Source organism: Alosa pseudoharengus, unplaced genomic scaffold (assembly GCF_046254945.1).
Source record: "Alosa pseudoharengus isolate Yale_2024_CS ecotype anadromous, Long Island Sound unplaced genomic scaffold, YU_APseudo_1.1 YU_APseudo_1.1_scf_1, whole genome shotgun sequence".
Classification (NCBI taxonomy): Eukaryota; Metazoa; Chordata; class Actinopteri; order Clupeiformes; family Clupeidae; genus Alosa; species Alosa pseudoharengus.
Genome location: NW_027468564.1, coordinates 50,156,080 through 50,181,640, shown reverse-complemented (window position 1 = coordinate 50,181,640; position 25,561 = coordinate 50,156,080). Strand labels below are relative to the sequence as shown.

The following is a 25,561-nucleotide window of genomic DNA, read 5'->3' as shown; positions in this document are numbered from 1 at the left end:
TGTATGGTGCACATCGTGTTGACTATCCGACCCAGTCTTTCCCTTTGACTTGGGCTATAAGTCTTGTATTTTGGGATACTTATGAAAACTTATCATATTGCTATACAAATGTGTCCAACAACTGTATTTAGACAAGAGTCAGATTGTGTGATTCTATGTGTGAAAATAAAATAATAAAAAAAACAAATATAACAATATATTTGCCTATGCCTGCCTATGTCTAAACTTATTTGTGTTCTTACACATTTACTCAGCAACATAGGACTCAAAAGCTTTAAAAGATAATGTTATAAATATATGAATAACAACAAATAGTATGTTTGATATTCTCTCTGCACTGATACTCTGTTCTCTCTAGATGTTAAATGCAATAGAGTAAAAACAATATGTTTCACCAGTAGGTGGCACTAAAGGTTTGTCTTCAAATACCTTCTTACTGTAAGAATGCCCAAATTATTTATATTCTTCATATCCCTTTCATTTATTCTGCAGGGTATTCTACAGTAAATTCTACACACACACACATACAATAATTTATTCTGCAGGGTATTCTACAGTCAACTCTACATACACACACAATAATTTATTCTGCAGGGTATTCTACAGTCAATTCTACACACACACATACAATCATTTATTCTGCAGGGTATTCTACAGTCAATTCTACACACACACACAATCATTTATTCTGCAGGGTATTCTATAGTCAATTCTACACTCACACACAATCATTTTTATGCCCCAAAAGTGCCTTACATACAGTCATATTTCCAGTCAGTTTCATAACCTGCAGAAAACATAATGAAATGAGCATGAACGATTTAATGGCACTACAGCAAGTAACTACACTCTCTAATGATACTGTGGAGAACAAATATGTCATTACAAATGTTTATGTTCTTTGAATCCACTTCCGTTCTTATTTGGAAATGTTATATTTCCAGGCCCTTGATAAAACCATGGCCAAGAGTGGCTGTCGTTTGAGCACAGTTATTGACACTAAACGTTATAGTGGCCTAATCTCTCTCAAAGACCTGTTCTATAATATCATGTTAGACAAATCTTTCCAACTGACTTTTTTTTGGCCTTTAAGTAGGTGAAAGCTTATTAATCACCCTGGATGACAAGCTTTTGTTCCTGCATCCTTTAGGGGAGGAGGGTCTCTTGTAGCCTGGAAAATCCAGACCCTGACAATCTAGAAAGATTAAGGGTCTGGCGAAGAATAATGTAATGGCCCAACTTGAGGGGCGGCAACAAGCATGCATTTAAACATCTCACTGCACGCAATTGGATAACACTAGACCATGTTTACCTTGAATGATTTCGGACTTCGATGCAATCGGATAACACTACGACCAATGTGTAGCCTACTGTCCTCCAACGTTGCAGCGCTGTCTTCATCAGTTAAGCTGGTTCCCCGGAATGTTGGGGTAAAAGTAACGTGCATCATTGCTCTTTGCCAGAGTGTCTCGCAGAGACAATTCCATTGTGCTCTCACTAGAACTCTGGATTTCCAGGGTAGGTCTCTTGCTCTTTCTTGCCCAAATGTGAGTCTGTATAGGTCAGAGAGAGGAAGCCCCCTTTGCTGGTCAGGACAATCATGGACGGTGGACAAACATCATACATCATACACAAACATCATACATCATACACAAACATGCATCATACACAAACATCATACATCATACACAAACATCATACATCATACACAAACATCATACATCATACACAAACATGCATCATACACAAACATCGTACATCATACACAAACATCATACATCATACACAAACATGCATCATACACAAACATCGTACATCATACACAAACATCATACATCATACACAAACATCATACATCATACATCATACACAAACATGGACATACACAAACATACATCATACACAAACATCATACATCATACACAAACATGCATCATAAACAAACATCATACATCATACACAAACATCATACATCATACACAAACATGCATCATACACAAACATACATCATACACAAACATGCATCATAAACAAACATACATCATACGCAAACATTATGGACATACACAATCATACATCATACACAAACATTATGGACATACACAGTGCTGTGTTGACTGCACTGAGGAATTCAGACACTGTGGCCAGTGGGGTATACTATGAAGTATGTTAGACATATCGAGGCTTGACAAAGCCTTGACTCAGGGGTATACGTTAAGTGATACTACGATAGCAGTTATGTGATATATTTGTCAAACTAGGCTTTCAGCTCAGATCTGTGCGCGTTCTCGGTGTTGGGATGACGTTGGCCAATCGTGAAATGTGGAGACGCACAAGACCGCCTCTATTTAAAAACAATTACTTCCGCATTCATGAGCGATAGCTTCATCTACACTGTGGTCTTTTTTTGTGTCTAACCTATAACATCAAATAAATCAATTGTCATCAGTTGTTGTATGGTATGCACGTCCATAGTGGGATATTTGCACGCACAGCACTATTAAAGCACATTCGAGACCCAAAATGTTAGTAGAGGCGGAGCTCCACCTGTAAGATATATGACAGAATCCTACACGTGAGATAACTTTGTTTTTAAGACAATTGATTGGTCAGTGTGTGGTAGATTACACGATTTGAGCTATAACTTAGCACATAACCTCCTCCCGACCAGGTTTGGTTGACAGCATAAGATACCATGGTGATATACACTGATAAAAATATTGAGCCTGATCTACTTAAAAAAGGTAAGGCAACTTTATGCATCAGATTAATATGTAGTTAAAGCAAGGCTGGTCTTTGTATAGGCTACTTAATTTCTTGTGTGTAAGAAATGAGTTTTGTAAGTAAAGTCAATATTAATTTATCAAGTAAATTCAACTTAATCTTTCAAGTAAAGTCAACTTAGTTTTGTAAATGACTGAACCTTATTTTATGAGTAAATTCTACTTAATTAAACTAAGTTGACTTTACTTGCAAAGTTAAGTAGACTTTACTTCCAAAACTCATGTCTTACATTCAAGAAATTAAGTAGCCTATACAAAGACTAGCCTTGCATTATATACATAATAATCTGATGCAAAAAGTTGCCTTACCTTTTTTAAGTAGATCAGGCACAATATTTTGTATCATGTTTGGTCTACTTAAAAACTTAAGTATGTGTCATCTATGTGTTCGAAAAGACAATCCTCTTATCACATGTCAAGATATGCTGCCATGGAGCCAAGTGTAGACCATAAAAAGACAGGAGCTGCAACGATTAGTTGATTGATCAATTAGTTGCTAACAACTAAATAATTTGTCAGCAATTAGAATTTTCTTTAAATCATTTTTTTTAAGAAGAATCCCAGATTCTCTGATGTGAATGTTTTAAATTGAGAACTGGTGATCAGAACAAAACAAGACATTTTAGGACATTTTTTTTTCACCATTTTCTTACACTGTATGGACGAATCCACAAATCAATTTATCAAGACTATCGACAGATTAATTCATTGGTTGCAGCCCAACACTGGAAACTGAGCAACCCACATGAGTCAAACAATCTCAGATATAATTATGCATCTTAACCCAAAACAAGACTTGGAAGTCATTTAGCTCAAATAAATACATTTATTTGACAAAAGCCAAAAAAACAAATCAAAATACATTCTATTACAAACAAATCAAAATACATTCTATACACCATCTGTATAGATTTTAAGCTTGCAAACAGACCTTGAGTTCATGGACTTTGGAGGACAGTTTTTGGTTTGCATCCTCTAGCTCTAGGAAGATCTTCTGAAAGACCTCAAACGTGTATTTCAGTTTATTAGGGTACCTCAGTTCCAAGGCATAGATAAGGCCCATCAGATAGGTGCAAGCATGTGCCACATCTGGGATACCAAAAAGGACTTCTGCTCCCTCGATGGCTATTCCAGCTTGCTTGGGGAGACCATCCCTGGCTTTGCTGACAACAAAGATGCCGAGGGCAAATGTAGTAATAGCTTCTTGGATGGTCGCACCATCGTCGTCATTAAAAACCTGTGAAATACAATAAGACTTATTTATTGTATAGTAATGTGAAGGATGCATAACTCTTTGTTCCCCTCTCCAAACAGATGATCACATTGTTATGTGGTACTTTTGAGTAGTATTGTAGCTTAACAAGGGTGTCTACAGGTATTACAGAGTTCAATCAAATGCCATTTAAGGCCATTTTAAGTCAATTTGTTGGAGTAATTAAGCAATGCAGCTTTATACAGTATAAAGAGTATCATATATTTGGTTCTGTACTACATAATTATACAAATGGTTACACATCAGCATTTTTAATAATTAAATACTGAAATATTATCAGTACCACAATGGAAAAAAGTCCTGAACTTTGTGTTTTTTTTATTCTTGATTATACTTTGTGTCCTTCATGCATAGTAATATCTTCTTTACCTGGTAGTCCTTCATTAACTCTCCAGTGTTTTCACTAAGGTAGAGTGTGAGTCCTCGAATCACAACTTCTCTTCGCGACTCAATTGTGTCGTCCTACAAAAATATGGAATGAGATTACTAATTAATACGAGAAATATGAGATTAATATAAAATATGAGATTACAGACATCAGAAAGCTACTACATACAACTAATTACTACCACACTGTTGTAAATACATGCCTCATTTAACATGTCATGGGTCTCATCAAGTTTCTTCCCAACGGCTCCACCCTTCCTCCTGTACAGGCAACAGCTTGGGTGTGTGTTGGTCCAACTTGCCCAGGACTGCAATAGCTTCAGTGTGATCCTGCAGAATTCCTTCTCGATCTGAGAGACCAAGAGATGTAGACAAGACATGGAGATGTAGAAACATAATGAGACAGACACACATGGGCAAGAGAAACAGAACAAAGACATGGACAAATTAATCCAAAGACCACACTGAATAAATCAGTCTGCTGGTTGCAGAACTGGTTACAAAAATACCTTGCCTCTCATAGACTTAAAGGAACACGCCACCCAAAATCAGTAGTGATATATGTTCTTACCGTAACTTTCACGAGTTGAGTCGTACCTCTCCCGCGTCGGTAGGTGCACTCAAACGCTCTGTCGCGCGGCGCGAATGTGTTAGCATGTTGCTATGCTAGCGGGCTCTGCCGTGGCCGTAGAGAGAGGCACATAGCCGTATTCAAACACCTCCACGTTTTACCTACTTAAATACAGTTGCACGAGTAGTTGATGAAAAATGTTAGGGCACACAACATGAAACGTGACGATTTTCCAAGCGAATAAACATGAGAACTACAATGTGTGGCGCAATAGCACTTGGGAGTACTTCGACCTAGCGTGGTAATATTATTAACACCTAATTGTAGATCCTATCCACCACAGAGTTTAGAATCCATGCTGGATCGACCCTCAGCCTCTCCCTCCCCTCTGAGCGAGAGAGGCACACACACTAGAGATGCGCTGATGGGCTATTATTTCAACCATAACTGCATAGCAAAACTTATCATCCATCAGCCATCCATCAGCACTAAAGTTTGTTGACCAATTTTCAAAACTGCACCCGCCATCCGCTGGTTGTTTTAATGTAGGCCATATGGGTGATGCAGCGCTGCTGACGTGAGGCTAGAAAGCCCTTGCCTGTTCTAGAAAGACTGATCTAATGCAGCAAATATATTAAAAGGCAAAAGTCGTACATTGGCTAGGCCTATCCCCAGAATATCAGCAGCAAACTCAGTCTCTGTCGCGCAAAACAGTCTCCAAATAAAACGCACATCGGCCTGTTGCCTATTCTGCCAGCTTGTGACAATATATCGTCCAAAATGCTTGATTGCATTGCATTCTCCACATTTGTAGCTACATTTTCATGTACCACATCAGCATTTTTGTTCAGTGAATCTTTTGTAAATTGCTTTACAATTACCGTCGGGCCCTTGTCAGCAGACTTCGGCTTGCCTCTTGCCATATTCACTCCTTGTCTTCCGATGTCATTTCTGAGTCATCTACAGATGTTCACCTCCCTAAATAGAACCAACTTCAACCTGTGTTATATCCTAGATGAGACTGCCTGGGTTATTTTGCTTAGATATTAGCCTATATATAAAACACATAATTGTAGCCTACCATTCAGGGAATAGGCATTTAAAAGAGAGACAGAGAGTGATATGACTAAGAAATGACATCGGGCGATGGCAGTGCGAGATGTTCAGAACGTAAGAGCTAAAACTTCTACAAACTCACTAACATCCACAGCGGAAAAAGAAGGTAAGAAAAATAGTCGGAAAACTTAGATGTGTAAGGCAAGCAAGCAAGTTTGGCGGTTGTTACTAAAAATGTGAACATGCACGTTGCATTGTTGTGCGGTGGACTTTCAGAATTAATGGAGTCGGAGTTTCTTTAATATCGAGGCGTCATATTTGTCCGATGGCCTGCTATAAAATGAATTGCGATGTCTGTCTGAAAAAGACGCGCTCGTGCAGTCAAAATTAATGGGAGTCTTCAGAACAGGCAACCTGACATAACAGTGTGTAAAGTAGCCTATAATGTGAATGACTTGTTATTTTATCAAGGATTTCTTTCTTTTTGCAAAAAATAAAGTAGCCTACAATAGGCATTAATTAGTAGGCCAGGAGCATGCTGAAATTATGTGGCAAATTGCGTTTTTTATTACAATGATAAAATTGTAAAAGGACGTGACCGAAGCTGAGGCAAGCCAGGCAATAGGCCTATAGGCCCGACGGTAATTGTAAAGCAATTTACAAAAGATTCACTGAACAAAAATGCTGATGTGGTACATGAAAATGTAGCTAAAAATGAGGAGAATGCAATGCAATCAAGCATTTTGGACGATATATTGTCACAAGCTGGCAGAATAGGCAACAGGCCGATGTGCGTTTTATTTGGAGACTGTTTTGCGCGACAGAGACTGAGTTTGCTGCTGATATTCTGGGGATAGGCCTAGCCAATGTACGACTTTTGCCTTTTAATATATTTGCTGCATTAGATCAGTCTTTCTAGAACAGGCAAGGGCTTTCTAGCCTCACGTCAGCAGGCTGCATCACCCATATAGCCTACATTAAAACAACCAGCGGATGGCGGGTGCATTTTGAAAATTGGTCAACAAACTTTAGTGCTGATGGATGGCTGATGGATGATAAGTTTTGCTATGCAGTTATGGTTGAAATAATAGCCCATCAGCGCATCTCTAGTGTGTGTGCCTCTCTCGCTCAGAGGGGAGGGAGAGGCTGAGGGTCGATCCAGCATGGATTCTAAACTCTGTGGTGGATAGGATCTACAATTAGGTGTTAATAATATTACCACGCTAGGTCGAAGTACTCCCAAGTGCTATTGTGCCACACATTGTAGCCTAGTTCTCATGTTTATTCGCTTGGAAAATCGTCACGTTTCATGTTGTGTGCCCTAACATTTTTCATCAACTACTCGTGCAACTGTATTTAAGTAGGTAAAACGTGGAGGTGTTTGAATACTGCTATGTGCCTCTCTCTACGGCCACGGCAGAGCCCGCTAGCATAGCAACATGCTAACACATTCGCGCAGCGCGACAGAGCGTTTGAGTGCACCTACCGACGCGGGAGAGGTACGACTCAACTCGTGAAAGTTACGGTAAGAACATATATCACTACTGATTTTGGGTGGCGTGTTCCTTTAAGTCTTACATGTACATTTTTGGCCTTTCCTTATCTTACTAAACTTCGAGAAAGTTCTATAACATTTGATCGTTTTGACATGATATACTAGTATATTAAATGTTACCTGTTCCCAGGTATGATTATGTGTACCTTGGATTTATTTTAAATGATGTAAAAATGGCAAACTTTCGTTACATTAAATATATTGATGACAAAGGCTGCACTTTTAAGATTAACCATGGTTTAGTTTTCGGGTCAAATGGCTTTTTGAATGGGTTCGCCACGGGCAGTTGGTTGTAGTGTTATGGTCCCTTATCACACAAGTTTATCACTGCTAGCAGCTAGTTGGCTGTGCCCATTCGCGAGCCCATTTAAGAATAGCCTAGAAATCCAGACGCACCCTAGCGGCAGCAAATGTAGTTCTAATTTGGCTAATTCAAGAAGTCGTTTAACCAGAAAACTAAACCATCGTCAATCTTAAGTGCAGCCTTTGTCAATATCCTTTTAACCTAACGTTTGACTCGAGTATTTACACAAATGCATTTTGGCGAGGATTTTGTTTTAACGTCACACACGACTAGTAGTGCTAGGCTAAGTCCACTAGTTGAGTAAGGCCACTTGCTAACGTTAACATTCATTTTCGAATTAAACAAAAAGACTCGACTAGTTGTACTGTTCTAGAGTCTTTTAGTTTAACTTGAAGATGGAAGCTAATCTAACCATAGACAGTAAAATAAATATAACCAGGTATCAATACTTGGCAAACTGTATTCTTACCTTAACGTTCAGTGGACTCATAAACCCAGCCTCTGGAAATGCGGTGGTCTTCTTCTGCTCTTTTCAACGGATGCGTGCCAGTTGGCGGGAGTACGAACAGCGTAAATTAAACAAGCTTTTTGTTTGTTGAGTGTTTGTACTTGAGAATATCGACTGGGATAACTTAATAATGTATGTAAATGAAAAAACACACAATTTTATTGTAATTTGAACACATGCAGATTAATTTCAAACAATACATTTTCATGTAAAGATACAAACTGAGATTTTTATTGTTAATTTCACAGATTTAATTTATGTTATATCTACACATGCTCAGAAACACTTTTTTCAGTGTAGCGACACTAAAACAGATCCACTTTCGTGTCACAGCATAGCCTGGCTTTGAGCGCAACATACCTCGCTAACCCACTAATCGAGATTCGTAGTATACCCCACTGACACCCTTCTGTGACATAACACTTCATTTCCCACACAGCCACAATAACTTTAAACTGGACTTTGCATTGCTGCAGCATCCCAAAACTCATTGCCCTGACAACCTCAAGTTATCGTGTTCCTTTGAAGTTATGCATGTACATGAATGTAAAATGCAAAATGAAAAAAAATGTCAAATGAATGTAAAATGTTATGTCAACATGTTAGTGCCAAGTTATTTGCTCATAGACACATCACTACATTTTATTTGCTCATAGACACATCACTACATGTTATTTGCTCATAGACACATCATCACTACATGTTATTTGCTCATAGACACATCATTACTACATGTTATTTGCTCATAGGCACATCACTACATGTTATTTGCTCATAGGCACAGCACTACATGTTATTTGCTCATAGACATAACATTACATGTTATTTGCTCATAGACACATCATCACTACATGTTATTTGCTCATAGACACATCATCACTACATGTTATTTGCTCATAGACACATCATTACATGTTATTTGCTAGACACATCATTACATGTTATTTGCTCATAGACACATCACTACATGTTATTTGCTCATAGACATAACATTACATGTTGGCTTTGCATATAGCACTGGACTTTGCACCAACTTGCACATTTGTGGTTTCTGTACCTGCATCCTTTCTCATAACTATTCATAGTGTTCAATACTGGGTTTTACAGCAGTATGACACAACCCTCAGAGACATTTAGTTAAGAGGATCAGGGTACTCATCATAACCCAGCTGTGATACATAAAAGATAAGCATTAAGTCATAATTTTGCTTTGAATTTAACTCAGTCAAAAGGATGAAGATGACTTAACTAAGCTGAGTCAACAATTTGTAATTTGTTACAGTGTAGCTGGACTGGTACTAAAGCAGGTGAACCATCAATTTGCAAGATGATAAGGAAGAATTTTATTGTCAATAAATGCTATGACTTTGAAGTACACATAATTTACTCAACTCAACATCAACAGCATGGCTTGACTTTATGACAACTCGCCCTTTTGTTGTTTCTGTCTTTGTTGCTCTAGGTCAGGGTGTATGCATCCTGTCTCGTATAACTTCAAATACAATTTTCTGTATCAGTAGGACATACGCTACAGTGACATTTAGTCAAGATTGTTGCACAGTGACTTGTTCACAGCTTGTGATCCAGAAGCACTCAACATAACCCAACTGTCATCCAGAGGTAAAAAGATCAGGGTGGATCAAGTCATAATATTGCTTTGAGTTAAACTGAGCATTAAAACATATTTTTACAGTGTAGCTGTAACCTGGGGGCTGAAATCAGTTGTAGTTGATCTACAAAGGAAATTATTGCGATAAAAAAGACTCTCATGTTGTTTGTGCACTGTAAAACCGAACAGTACAAGTAAAACAATGTTTTTGATTTGTAAACACTCAAAAATGAAAAAAAGTTAATAGTACTCTAATCGTCTGTGTTACTTGAACAAATTTGAACTTTTAAGTTGACAGCACTCATCCGCTTTAAGTAATTTGAAAAAATAGAAAGCGTGGGAAACTTCGCAAATTGTAGCAAATTTGTAGGCGGATCTTCTGCCATACGTGGACCTTGTGTACAGCACCAACGCCGAGTGACAAGCGACGCCGCCAACGGTCGACCACCAGATGACAAGAGACGAGAACAAGAGCAGTGAAAATAGACAACGAGAGAGGAGACGACGAGAAGAGAGAAAAACCGCAATTAAACGTAAGTGGAAAAGTGAGGTGCATGTTGACCCTAAAGCACGTCCTTTATCATATTGTTTAAAAACCCGAATGTTTGAAAATATTGTCTTAGGCTACGTGACGTAACTTTATCCGGCTAGAACTAGCTAGCACTAGCAGCTAAGAATTTGGCTGCTGTATGCCAGCACTTGCTGGATCAGCCAGCGATCTAACTCAATTTGCCAATGTGAGTACTAAAAATATGAACTAATTAACCCCCGTTAGCACTATTTAACACAATAGCTTGGAAGTGCAAGCTTTGTGGTGCACTGCTTGATAACAGGGCACAGGTCCTGCAACATTATCGTTTACAGCATGTTAGCAATGTTTCCTCCATTAACGTTAGTCCACTGTCATGTTACTGACTGTCTGCACATTTAAGTCAGTAGCCTAAATTCATTTGACACGGTCACACACAGTTCATGCTCAGTCAGAATGTGTATTATTCGCATGTCAGCTGTGTAGTTGAAAACAACCATTTAATGTGCAAACTGTTCTCGGCCATTTAAGGATGCATTTAAAGTGGCATTTAAAGCGACATCATGAGATGGTGGATTGTCCTAATAGAGATTGTCAGTATGTTCAAATGTGTATTCGTCCTTCAATTCACAGATTCAGAAGTTGATGCAAACAACATTGGCATTGAGAAGGAAGGAGATCATATCAGACGTCCTTCCCCGCAGACATAGCCTATTGGTTCGGTGGTGGCCTGCAATCATGTTGGAATCCCAGGTAAGCATTTCTTTTGTACAAATACTTGGAATAGATTCATTTCATGTGTGGTTCTGACCAAATGTGTTTTAAATCTTTACACTTACCCCCCTATTTTGAGTTTTTGCTCGAAATTGCACACCGCCTACTAACAATGGCCCTGTTTCCACATACTAAGAGTGCTTGACCCCCTTTGAAAGCAGAGGTCTTGTAGATTACAACTCCTCCATGGACTTAAGATAAAAAGAATGCTTTGGTTTCAGAAGCTGTACTATCAAAGAAAGGTAATCCTATTGAATTGCATTTTGTAGTTATTAACTGGCTTGTTTTCTCATGCATGGATCCTCAGATGTAAATATCCGACGTGCTGTGGCGCTCCGTGGCCTTCCTTTCTACCTCCATGAGGATGATACCACTTTTCTAAAGACATGGGATGTAAGTAAATGTTTTCTATTGACATGACAGTTAAAGCGTAACTGTGGCATTAAGCGACCCATGGCCTGTTGTTTCGAGGTCAACGCATGCTATTAGAATGAAAAACAATGAGAAAATTGAGTATACAACATAAAGCAAATACTGGTCCAGCAGCTTAAATGGGTGGTTCAGGATTTTGGACATAGGACCTAATTTCCAAGTTAGCAAGTGTGTTATTTATCAGTGGAGACCGTTTTTAACACGTTTCACCCAGTCCTCGTCTATTCAGGCGTTATATTTATTTGCCTCGGTGTACTATGGAGTGGGTAAGACTGTTTTTAGTGGCAGGCTTACACATACTGTTGACTCGCGCCAGCCTAGCACCTGCGAACTCTGCAACTAGAAGGACTGGATGAAACGTGTTGAAAACGGTCTCCAACTTGTGTTTTTATCTTGGATCTTGGCACAAGGGATTATAACACCTAATCCTGTGTATTAATGTAATATCACACTTGGTAACTTGGAAATGAGGTCCTATGTCCAAAATCCTGAACCACCCCTTTAAACTAACCTAACAAGGCATTTGAACTGAACTGAAACTAAAGCCAAATTCCCTGGTAGGTTATCAATAGCTGCTGGGCCACTACTCAGTCTATGTTGCACCAATTTTTTTAATTCTTTTAATTTTATTCTTACGAACAGCCGTGACCTCGAACAACAGGGCTATGTGTCGAATAACGCTGGAGTTACATTTCAAGCTTTTGTTTTTCTGTTTGTTTTTTCACCAAGAAACTCCAGGGAAGTTACTTAGTATTATTTCAAGTAATTATTTCAATAATGCAACTGCCCTGGAAAAGTTTGAAGATAAAATGTTAAACTTAATATGACATGGTATCACTTGACATGTAATGCCTATTAGATATTCAATTAACACACAATTGTTCTTTGTTCATTTCTTCAGGTCTCTCAATCGGAGTTCCCAGATATTGAGGACCTTACTGTTGAACTCATTCTGATCAGCACGAACAGTGCAAATGCATCCCTCTGCCCAAAGAAGACTCCTGTTGTTTTGGATTGAAATGATTGTTGAATTTCCTAGCATTGGTCAGGCATTTGTCATAAAGTATCTATCTATCTATCTATCTATCTATCTATCTAGATAGATAGTATCTATCTATCTATCTATCTATCTATCTATCTGTCTATCGATCTATCTATCTATCTAGTCTTTATGCCCTTGATCTAAACTGTGTTTATTTGAATTTAGCCTCCACTACAGCCCTGTTCTGAACTCCAACCTGTATTTGTTTCCATGGTTTACATGAAAATAAAAGATTAAGAAGAATTTCACTGGCCTTTGTCAACCTTTTTAATAATTTTCTTTCAAGTCCTTAGTTGAAACTAATCAAAATTGACAAGTTTGTTCAACTTTCTGGAAATTAAAACTTTTAAGTTTTAAATTTAATTTAAAGAATTGGTTGAAGCAAAATGAAATATTTCAGGCTGACATCAATAAATCCAATTAAGCTATCTAAGCTTAATTTTATTAATTACCGTGAACTCATGTAGTTGATGTTTCTTTAACTTAAAAAAACCTTGTTGAACACACTCAAAATTTGCTAGTGAAGACTAATTAAAAAAGGTAAGTTTCTTTGACTTAGCAAAACCGAGTTACTATTACTTAAATTTTTTTGTGTAATCGGTTTCACCAATTTTTTTGAGTTCAATTAACTTGTCGGGTTTTACAGTGTGGTGTGATGTTATGTGATGTATTTGACATGGTGTTTTCCAGTTCTTTCTCCTATACACTAAAAAAGGAAAAGTCAGGGCTGTCCAATTTATCAAACCATATTATGTTACATATTATGTTATATAAAACAGTCTAGTTTTAAATTAAACACAACCTTATTGTGTTAAAATGTTCATTCCAATTGAGTAATCCATTTTTTCTAATTGAATCACGTAAGGTAGCCTAAGCGTATATATACTGGAGGGAAAATGAAAAGAACTGGAATCCATGCAAAATATGTCAGTTCAACATAATAACATTGTGTTTGAAGGAAAAACGTGAGTTTGTTGGTAACACTTTATTTTAAGGTTCACATGTACATAATACACTAATACATACCTAATTAATGCCTGTATTAGTGACTTGTAAGGCATGTGTTAAGCAACATTAATCATTTGTTAGGCGTGTATTCACAAAATTCTTGTTCATGACGAATTAGGCCTTTATTCTTGATATAATCTTAATAATGACCTAGTAAGCCTTGATCGATCTCTACTTACTAATTAGTAGTAAGTACCAAAAGAGAATATGTATAACCCACTAGTATACTGTCTGAATAAGTTCCAAATAGTGGCAGAACAGTTGTAGAATAAGCAAGTATATGGCTCAACCTCGCTGCACTTCACTGCCCAGGATGCTGTGTCAAACAGCACTTAACAAATGGGAGATTGGTTCCTATTCTAAAGTGGAAACTGGTTCCTTAGCAGCAAGCACATTATCATCAGTAATATCTATGCAGTATGTACAGTACTTACTCGTCATGAATTGGTTCCATATTCTAAAGTCAGGCATTACTCTCCCTCTGATAAAAAATAACATGGTGGGAACAGTCTAGAGACTATAACCCCTGATCAATACAAACATTCTTTACCCTTATCACCTGGAGAGAAAAAATACTCCTTTCTGATTGGCTGGTGGGGTGGCTATTAATTCTAAATAACAGGATACCTATGAAGTAGATCTGGTAAGAAAAAGTTTAATCACTGTTCCATATCAATGCTTATGAATGGTAACTATAACAGCCAGCCATAGTAGGATGACGGTTGAGCCTGGAAGCAGGATTCGCAACAATGAAATCAACTGTAAACAAGCTAACTGTCCATTCTATAGCTGTTATAGGGCCAAAGAAAGTTGTACAAGTCAGCTTCTTTTTAAACGGAACCGTGTGTTTCCTTTGTGTGCTATAAAGGCATGACTGTTGCCTATAGCAGCAACCGGGTGATAACTTGGGCCTCCGTTGCGCGTCAGGGAGTTCTTTGCCTCTCGCTCTCGTTCATTAATTCCGTATAACAGGACACCTCGGCGGCCGTTATCTCTTACTTAATACATTGTTAATAGTTGGGAGTGTGTTGACAATGGAAAAAAGATGGGAAAAATTACAGCACTGAAAATGTTTATTTGACATGTTTCTGTAAACATGTTTTAATGTATTCTTTAGAACAGGGACCATATTTTCAAGGAATAATGGATGTACTAGCAATGTATTAAGGGTAAAGAATGTCTGTATTGATCAGGGGTTATAGTCTCTAGACTGTTCCCACCATGTATTTTTTTATCAGAGGGAGAGTAATGCCTGACTTTAGAATATGGAACCAATTCATGACTAGTAAGTACATACTGCATAGGTATTACTGATGATAATGTGCTTGCTGCTAAGGAACCAGTTTCCACTTTAGAATGGGAACCAATCTCCCATTTGTTAAGTGCTGTTTGACACAGCATCCTGGGCAGTGAAGTGCAGCGAGGTTGAGCCATATACTTGTACCATGCACTTGCTTATTCTACAACTGTTCTGCCACTATTTGGAATTTATTCAGACAGTATACTAGTGGGTTATACATATTTTCTTTTGGTACTTACTACTAATTAGCAAGTAGAGATCAAGGCTTACTTGGGTCATTATTAAGATTATATCAAGAATAAAGGCCTAATTCGTCATGAACAAGAATTTTGTGAATACACGCCTAACAAATGATTAATGTTGCTTAACACATGCCTTACAAGTCACTAATACAGGCATTAATTAGGTATGTATTAGTGGCTAACATGTGAACCTTAAAGTAAAGTGTTACCAAAATGTCTAGCATAGGGCTGTCAAAATAACTGATTAATTTTGATTAATTAATTTGAGAAAAAATAACTGATTAAAAAAATTAGTGCAGATTAATCGATTCCGTATGACCTTTGACCCTGAGCCGTTCTAGTCAGTAAAAATTAGACTGTAAAATGAAGGAGAGAGAAGAAAACGTGCTGCCTGGATCATTGATTGGAACATTTACTTTTAAAAAACGTCCTGATGGTGTTGATAAAAATAAAGTGTTGAAAATAAAGTCCTCTGCAATGTCTGCAGCAAGGAATTTGCATATCACTGGAGTTCATCAACGCTATAGTCGCACATCAATGCAAAGAAATAAGTGTTGACATTGAGGGGAGTGTTAATTTATTTTCATTGTGTCCCCTAGGTTATATCTGTGGCCTGAAATGCCTTGTATGTGAAAAAAAAAAAAAACTTATTTCCGAAGCACTTTTGAATTTATTTCCTCAGCATATTAGGTCATATCATAGATTATTATGGCAATTATTTGAACACTGAAAATAATAATAAAAGAGTTTTTTAACTTTAATGTTGCTAATGCTGATTATTCAATGATTCATTTGAATTTAAATATTTAAAATGCTTTCACAGCAAAAATTATATATGCGATTAATTTAGATTAATTAATCACAGAGTATGTAATTAATTAGATAAATTTTTTTAATCGATTGACAGCCCTAGTCTAGCACCAGCATGATAACATCATGGCAGACTGTACTCTTTCTGATTGCAGGTAAAACAAGATCTGCTTTTAAAAGGCATGAAGGTATTTTTGGTGCATTTTCTCCTGAGTCAAACAGGTAAGATGCATTATTACACAGTTACATACTGTCAAAGATAATGTATGTATGTGTATCGGTATGTGATGTATACAGGAAATGCTTTTTGATTCTTAGATGTTGCTTTCTGTTGAATTGACAAAATCCAGTCAAGTTTAGTTAAATTATTTGTGAGTGTAGTGCATATTTTTCACATCTTTTGTTTTGGTTGTGTTTCAGCGGTGCAGTATGAATGGAATGTGACCTACTCCTCTACACATGTCTGTGGTCTTAAAGGAGCATCAGTGGTCCTGCCCTGCACATACCAGTATTCTCATGGAGACACGTATCTGGGAGGAGAGTGGTATGAAGAGAAGAGTGGTAGAGTCATAAAACACAGTCACTCTAATTATCCTGACTGCAGTCTGAACATAGACACACTTTCAGATGGAGACTCTGGTGTTTATCAGTTTCGCTTTTATACACTCTTACACTTGACTTGAATGACAAGCAAACATAGGATTACAGTGTCTGTTACAGGTAATGCATAGGGGTTAAACATCATTTTCATTTTATCAGTATTTCTGGTTGATAACTTAATGTGGTCAACTTCCTATATCTCACCCACGCCTGACCATGAATAGATCTGAGAGTAGAGGAAGCGGCTGCACACAAACAGCATCAGACTGTAGTGACCTGCAGCACCTCCTGCAGTTTGGGCTCTGAACTTCAGCATGTCTGGTACAAGACTGGACAGTGTTTACCAGACAAAACCACAGCCTCCATACTAGTCTATGAAGTGGCCAGTTACTCCTGTGCAGTGAGAGATCATGAAGCTCTACGCTCCCCAGCAGTGTGTGAGTACAGCTCACCTTCAGTGATTTACATTTGAACTTCTTTTCAGTTATGTGCATTCAGTCTGTATCTTTTCTCATTGATGTGGGTTTTGGTGCTGTGTGGGATTATAGGTGTTCCAGATAAACAGTGCTGGGGTGTGACCTACTCCGATGAGAATATCTGTGTATTAATGGGCTCATCAGTGGACATTCCATGCACTTACTTGCATCCAAGAGATGACCACTTCAAAGAACAATTCAAAGAATTGTCATGCTGGTGAAAAGAAAATAGTTGTACTCTGAGACTGGAAGACATCAGAAAGAGTCACTCTGGAGAGTATTCCTTAAGGTTTACAACAGGACGAGGACAGAATTACTCCGGATTACCTGGAGTCACCATCTCTGTTACAGGTAACATTTTACTGAAGTTGAATGCAGTTTAATGATTTTATGCAGTTTGTCTATTCCACTGCATCATGAATTGTCTAGGTTTGCAGGTGTGGGCACCTATTGATACAGTGAAAGAGGGGGACAAAGTCACCCTCACCTGTAATACTACCTGTACTCTGAGTAATGACCCCACCTTCATCTGGTACAAGAATGGACAGCCTGTGACCTACAAACACTCAACCAGAGACAACAAGCTGCATCTAGACCCAGTCAGCAGTGAAGATGCAGGCAGTTACTCCTGTGCTGTTAAAGGACATGAGAGTCTCTCTTCAGCAGCTGTCTCTCAATGTGAGATGTAAGTGAACATGCCTGAATTCACTCCTACTTAAAGTTGCAGTCCGTGATCTGATGAAAGGTTTTTGACAGAGGTGGACGACACAATTCCTTTACTTAAGTGAAAGTATAGGTACACCTTGTCAAATATTACTCCAATACAAGTGAAAGTTGCCAAGTCCGATTTTTACTTAAGTTGAAGTACAGAAGTACTTGCTTTTAAAAATACTTAAGTATTCAGAAGTACAAGTATTTGTCCTTTTTAATGTATTGTAATGTAATGTTCATTTAGTCATTACAGTAATAGGGTATACATTTTGTTCAGTCATACATCCAACAAAAACATTTTACTTATTGTCATAACTTTGCAATTGTTCAAATGGATGCAAAAATATAATTTAAATGATTAATCATTCTATTGAGATACTCAAAAATCATACTTAAGTACAGGAAGTATATGTAGTTACTGTCCATCCCTGGTTGTTGACGTTGGTGCTGAACTGCCAATCAAATCACACACCACCTCTTTGAGCCACTGAAGTATGGAGTTACATTTGTTCCACTTTTATGAGCGAGCAATAGCGCAATTTGAGCGCAGAAACATATTTTGAGCGAGCACACAAATTATATTTTGAAAGGTTAATAATGCTGGTCTTAGTTTTAATGTATAAAGTTAAGTAGACGTTGTAACCGTGTTGTAAATCCAACAATACCCAAATGATAAATACTTACCAAAGATGTATTTTCGTGTGGCATGCTCCAATTTTCCTTCTTTCCCGATTCCCACTGACACTAGTAAATGACGCTATAGGCATTGTGGACTTCAGCAGCCAATAAGAATTGGACTTCAGCCCCTGAATTTTCTGATTGGTTGATGAATTGTGGAACAAACGTAACGTTGTCGACAGTTTTGAGCGAGCACACAGACAAAGTTGAGCGAGCGCGACAGAGATCTCCTACCCTGGAAATCCAGAGTTCTCGCGAGAGCACAATGGAATTGTCTCGGCGAGACACTCTGGCAAAGAGCAATGATGCACGTTACTTTTTCCCCAACATTCCGGGCAACAAGCTAAACTGATGAAGATAGAGCTGCAATGTTGTAGGACAGTACACATTGGTCGTAGTGTTATCCGATTGCGTCGAAGTCCGAAATTATTCAGAGTAAACATGGTCTAGTGTTATCCAATTGCGTGCAGTGAGATTTTTAAATGCATGCTTGTTGCCGCCCCTCGAGTTGGGCCATTAGGCCTACATTGCTCTGTACCAGACCCTTAATCTTTCTAGATTATCAGGGTCTGGATTTTCCAGGCTAGAGATCTCCTGAGCTAGCGGAGGAACAGTTTATGTGAGCACGTACAGTGAAACTGAAATAAAGGGGGCTGATGTTGCACTAGGGGTGTAACGGTACACAGAAGTCACGGTTCGGTTCATACCTCGGTTCGGACATCACGGTTCGGTACGAGTTCGGTACAATGGAGGGAAAAGCAAAACAAAAATGCAGAAAGCATTTTTTTTTTTGTACATGTCTCAGGCTGTACCACCTAGTGTCATACAGTCTCTTCCCTGAGCTATCTGAACAGCCTGAAGTGTGTAAGATGTAGTCTAAACAGTACAATAAGTACCCAGACTCCATCTGTAACTTGTAAACAAAATAAGACAATCAGCTATAAAACTGAAAATAGGCCTACAGCATCTCTTATTTCTGAAAGTGCAAATTACATAGAAAAATTATTTTTAAAAATCCACTTAAGCAAGACCTTCAACATCTGTGTTTAGTTGTATATGGAAGGGTCTACAATTTGCCTCAATATTTTTTTGTATTGTGTGTAAAGTAATAATCTAGCCTACTAACTGTGAAAATATCACAATATTTTGCCTTTTTAAAAAAAACGAAATTGCTCCTTTTATTTTATAAACAGACTACAACTAGAAGTCACGTGACTTTGCCCTTTGACGTTAACTCACCATAGCATGGTTTGTTTATTAGCCTGGTTAGCGTTGTCACTTTATTTTGCTGTCTATGCACTTAACACTACCAGCTCCTCATGTGAGAAGTTACAAGTTACCTCAACATAAAGGTAATTACCACGCGATTTAAATAGCTTTCTGTCATTACGAAAACATTTAATTTAAGCCATAGGTTGTGGCCCTATTTGTATGTGTATCCAAAGGCTGCTGAAGCGCAGGGTAAGTTTTTTCCCCTCGTTTCAGTGATTGGTAGCCTAGCCTATGGGTGATTTATTAACACGAGTCTCTGATTTTCTCTGACTTCGCCAAATTTGTCCCTTAACAGTATTCCGTACATCACTTCGCGAAACAGTAACAGTGTTCCGTACACCGCTTTTGGGTACGATTTAAACACACATTTTACACTGTATAACGTATATTTAAATTGTTTGATGTTGGTAGATTATGTAGTTAATGGATATATCTGTTGATCAATACTTGGTAAGGATTATTTTAGGATTTATCTTAGATGTAGCTTAGCCTTACCAGCAAGTCAGTTGCTACTTCCATGTTCTTCTCTGTAGCCTTCTCGAATGACACCATATTCCGTACAGTCTGCCGCCTCTGGTTTGGCGCGGTATTGCCCAGGGTCAGTTACAGGGCAGTAAGAGAATGCATCAGATTAAAGAGCAGTGGGCACTTGTAAGACCTAAAACACAGAACACAACACGTGTACTGAATTAAGTGCCATTTCAAGAAGCCCTTTGTAAGACCAGAACACACAGAACCTAACACAAAACAAAATATATGTAAAAATATATGTAAAAAATATATATCTGTAAAAAACCAACGAACTATATACAGTATGTACAATATTTACAATATTTACACTATTTACAATATATACAATATTTACAATATATACAATATATACAATATTTACAGCTCCAGTTCGAGTGCCACCTGGAGCGACACACTGTCCTGGCACTTATGACAGTACCATTCACCCTCTGGTACCACACCGACTTCCAGGCACTCTGTGTGGTACCAGAGGGTGCAGAGGTCGCACTGTAGCCACTGATGGAGATCACGGGAGGACCCAGGCGGAGCTATGTCCTTACACACAGTGCAATACTGCTCTGGGTCCTCCCGTGCAGCGCGTAACGCAGCCTGTGCGCTTTCACGCTGCTCTCTGGCCGCCTGCTGGGCTGCCCGTGCAGCTGCCCTCTCCGCCTGCTGGGCTGCCCTCTCCGCCTGCTGTGCTGCCCTCTCCGCCTGCTGTGCTGCCCTCTCTTCTTGCTGTGCTGCCCTTGCAGCTGCCCTCTCTGCCTGCTGGGCTGCCCTCTCAGCTGCCCGCTCAGCCACCTGCTGCTGCCGGAGGAGCCGCTGTGCTGCCCGCTCTCTCTTTTCGGCCTCCTTGCGCCTGTCCTCCTCCTCCCTCTCTGCCAGGAGGGCCGCGTAGGCATCTGCCGTAATGACCCTCGCTGGCAGAGGCATCCTCCTCCTCCCCCGGGTCGGCCGGTCAAAATGGGGGGGCACGAGGATGTCTGCCAACCCGGCTGGGATGACACCGGCCGACACCAGGGGATTCGGGAACCGCCGGCATGTGGGACACTGCCCGGTGGTGGAGGCAGCGGCGGCAGCGGTGGTGGTGGTGGGGGGGGCTGCGGCAGCAGCAGCAGCGGCGGAGGTGGTGGTGGAGGAGGAGGAGGCGTTGGGACTGCAAGGCGTCGGGACGGTGGTGGCAGCAGGGTCGGCGGGACCCCAGGGCGACGAGACGGGCGATGGAGCGCACTCTACGGCGGTGGAGGAGGCTAGGACGATGGCGGTGACGGTTCCTGTGTCGGCGGCGGAGGTGGTGGAGGTGGTGGCAGACCTGGTGTGGGCAGCGGCGTCAGCGGTGCCAGCGGTGGAGACGTCAGTGACGTCAGGGAGGTCCTCCGGGTCCTCGTCTGTATCAGACGGGAGATGGTTTGGGTCCCGGAGGCCTTTGACGAGCTGTTAGTAGGTGTTTAGAAAAATATGTTAATCCAATGAATTGTACTTCACATAATGTCAAACTGTTTTTTTTCTGCTAACTCACCTTTGAGTCGTCCACCGCTGTCCTGTCAAGCGGGAACAGGCCTGTAGAGCGGAACCCGCTCTTGATGGTATTGGGCGTACAGGCCTGCTCCACCGCGTACTTCAGCACCGCTGAAAAGTGCCGCTTGCCCAGCACCAGGTCTCCTCGCACCAACCCCATCTCCCGTGCCAAACGGGAGAACGCCGCCTTCAGTGAACCGTACACCGCCACGTCTAGTGGCTGGAGCACATGGGTGGTGTGCGCTGGCAGGCACACCACCTCAACCTGGTTGGCCCGACAGAAGTCGACCACCCCCTTCCCAACATGGGCCTCGTGCTGGTCCATGAACAGGAGGAGGGGCCGCTCCTGCCGGGCGTGCTTGATGAAGTGCCCCAGCCACTTCACGAACAAGTGAGAAGTTACCCCAACATAAAGGTAATTACCACGCGATTTACATAGCTTTCTGTCATTACGAAATCATTTAATTTAAGCCATAGGTTTTGGCCCTATTTGTATGTGTATCCAAAGGCTGCTGAAGCGCAGGGTAAGTTTTTTCCCCTCGTTTCAGTGATTGGTAGCCTACATCATCTGGGTGATGGCTTCGAATATGTGTAGCTTTTTTTCCACTCACATACCCAACAACTGCTGATCAACGCCGACACACAGTTTCATCTTATCCACCACTCTTTCGCCTGTACTAACGTTACTGTAACTGAAGTTCTCAAACTTGCGATCTTAAAGAGACCAGTGGATCCTCTAACTCTTGTGGGTCTAACCTTAGTGCTGCTAATGACTGACAGACTCGACCGACGTCCTGACAAAAAAAAACATAGGCACCAATCAGAGCTTCAGAGCTAAGGCGAGGCTAAAGATTAGCGTTAGGTGTCGCTAAAGAACTCCCGTAACTCTCGCTACTTAACAGTAATTGAGCATGACATTAATTAATCCGCACACGAGTTTTATTTATTTTTATACCGTGTATTCTCCGTGTAAATTCATGCACCGAACCGTGACGCCCGTACCGTTTCGGTTCAATACGAATACATGAACCGTTACACCCCTATGTTGCACATACATATTGATATTAGCAAACAGGCAAAGACATTTGTGGAGCACAACATAGATTCCTGTTTGCTCAACTACAAGTTTTTTTTGTGCTTGAGTTTCATTTTTCCTCAAAATATAATTTGTGTGCTCGCTCAAAATATTTTTCTGCGCTCAAATTGTGCTATTGCTCGCTCATAAAAGTGGAACAAATGTAACTCCTTACTGAAGTAGTGTTGACCAAGAAGTGTTTGAATGAGGCTTGTATGTGAACAGGCAACTGAAGCACCATGAGGAATTAGCTGGATTAGAATCATATACTTTAACAGACATAACACATATAATAAACACATGTGAAAGATGTACTATGACAAGCATTTTATACTGTATATTTTATACATTTTATACAAGTGTTTTATACTATTTACCATGCCTGCTTTAGTAAGCAAAAAACTAAAACCTATACCCTGGACATATCAAGCCAAAGAATGTCCTCGTGTCCATCACTGCCTCTAGTACAATAGATGAGGCCAGTGTAGTGACTCTGACCTGCAGCAGTGATGCCAACCCACCAGTGCACACCTACACCTGGTATATGAAGAGTGGAGCTGAATCTCTTATGAGGGGCACAGGGGAGAGTGTCAGCTTCAATCTGACCTCTGATACCAGTGGACTTTACTACTGCGAGGCACAGAATGAACTTGGCTCTCAGATTTCTATTGAAGTTGCTGTTCAAACAGGTTAGTGTTTATGTGGGTTGTGGAAATACTAAAATGTCTTTGTGACCACTAAGAGGTTGTTACTGCTACAATTCTGCAGTTTACCTACAAAATTCTGAAGAAGACATGACTATGCTATATCAGTCAGCTGCTCTTATCTTTCAACACAGTTGATCATTTTGCTTCATAAAAATGTCTCATTTTCCTTCATAAAAATGTCTCTTTAGATGCTGATGTCCTCCTGCCAGCCATTGTCACCACATTCATCATTCTCGCCGTCCTGCTGATACTTGGAATTGTGCACTTGAGGTGATGCAACCAAGTTTCCTTATTCTGAGATAATTTACAGTAGTGGCAATTACAGGCTTACAGCATATTTCTACTACATATGACATAATGTATATTTCCTACTGTATCATTAACTAAATATGCATATGACTGTCCTGCCTACAAATCAGGAAGAAGAATTCTGAACGTGCTACAGACCCAAGACCCACAAATGATAACATACAGGTGAGGAAGTTGGAGCTTGTTGTGATTGTACCTGTATCTCCACATAGAACACATCTGTCAGTTTAAATATCCCTGGGAGTCTAGATCCCCTGCATCACTGATAATAATGTAATTATGTAATCATTTATTTTCTGATCAGAATGACTTGAGTGTTGTGTACAGCACCATCATAGCAAGAGCCACGACCTCTGACCCCACACAGAGAGTGACCTCATGTGATCAAGACGACGTTCAGTATGCCAGTGTTCAGATAAATCACTTCAAAACACAGGAAGTGCCTCTATACTCCACTGTTAACACGCTTCGAACATCCACACTGGGCAACAACACTGTCTACACTTCAGTTCAGCTCCTCACAGGGAGTGCTGCCACAAGGTGGGCATTTCTGCTCATTACAACAAATCTTGCTGCCTAATCAACAGGCTATGCAGGCCTTGTTTAGGTGCTCATGATTAGGACTGTCTGAACACCAGTTGTACAGACAAGTATAATGTTGGAAGTCATGTTGACATGCAAGTTTAGCAGAGGTGGCCCTGTGTCGCTCGTTTCTATCATAATCCAGCGGTATTCCTCTGACTGTGTACTGCTGTGTGTTTCCAGAGCTGACGATGATGGTGTAATCTACAGTGCAGTCCACAAACCCTGACAGGCCTGGGAAACAGCAGAGTTGAAATACCCAGAGCATCAGAGCATAGCAAACATCTACAGGCTGTGCACATTCTTTTTCAGCATTCATTAGTCTTATTATAAGTGCTAAATGTCTTTAAAGTTTCCAAATGAAGGATTTCCTATCATAATTTGCCATTGTGCAGCTATGATCTGCTTTGTGAAGGGGGTGAAGCCTTGCACACACGCAGTGTGTCCTAAATAGCTGTCCGATAACTGCCCAAAGTGTGTTGCAAGATGGCCATGGAGTGGGGGAACGTGCCTAAAAGGACTTTGCTAATACCACTCATCCGCACTTAATAACAATGGGCCTCATTCTCCAACCATTCTTATGAACAATTGTGTTCTTAAAACCCACTTACGCAGTTTTTACAAAGATTATGGTATTCACCAATGTTTTCTTATCTTACTGTAGGTAAGAAGAGAATCTACGAACACTCAAGAGCACTCTTACACACATTTGGGAATTGACTTGTTTGTGCAAAATAAATGGCTATTGCATTTTCATCATATCTGCAGATGTAAAATATAATGGAATTTAATGACAACTATATTTTATTATTTATGATATTTTTTGAATGAAAATATTATAATTCTTTTCAAAAAAATAAATCCACTATTTTACAAAGGTATTAAGGTATTTTAAAATATATAAACACAGCAAATAACACCTTTTCACTTTTTATAC

At 39.7% G+C, this 25,561-nt stretch overlaps 1 long non-coding RNA gene across 1 annotated transcript; it reads right to left on the bottom strand.

Annotated features, from left to right (window-relative positions):
- Positions 1 to 4,461: 4,461 nt before the first annotated feature.
- On the bottom strand, positions 4,462 to 8,428 carry LOC143108054 (uncharacterized). Its single transcript, XR_012983767.1, has 3 exons — positions 8,399 to 8,428; positions 4,647 to 4,793; positions 4,462 to 4,518 (listed from the first exon to the last, which is right to left on the bottom strand). It is a non-coding gene; the product is annotated as an uncharacterized LOC143108054 (long non-coding RNA).
- Positions 8,429 to 25,561: the final 17,133 nt, after the last annotated feature.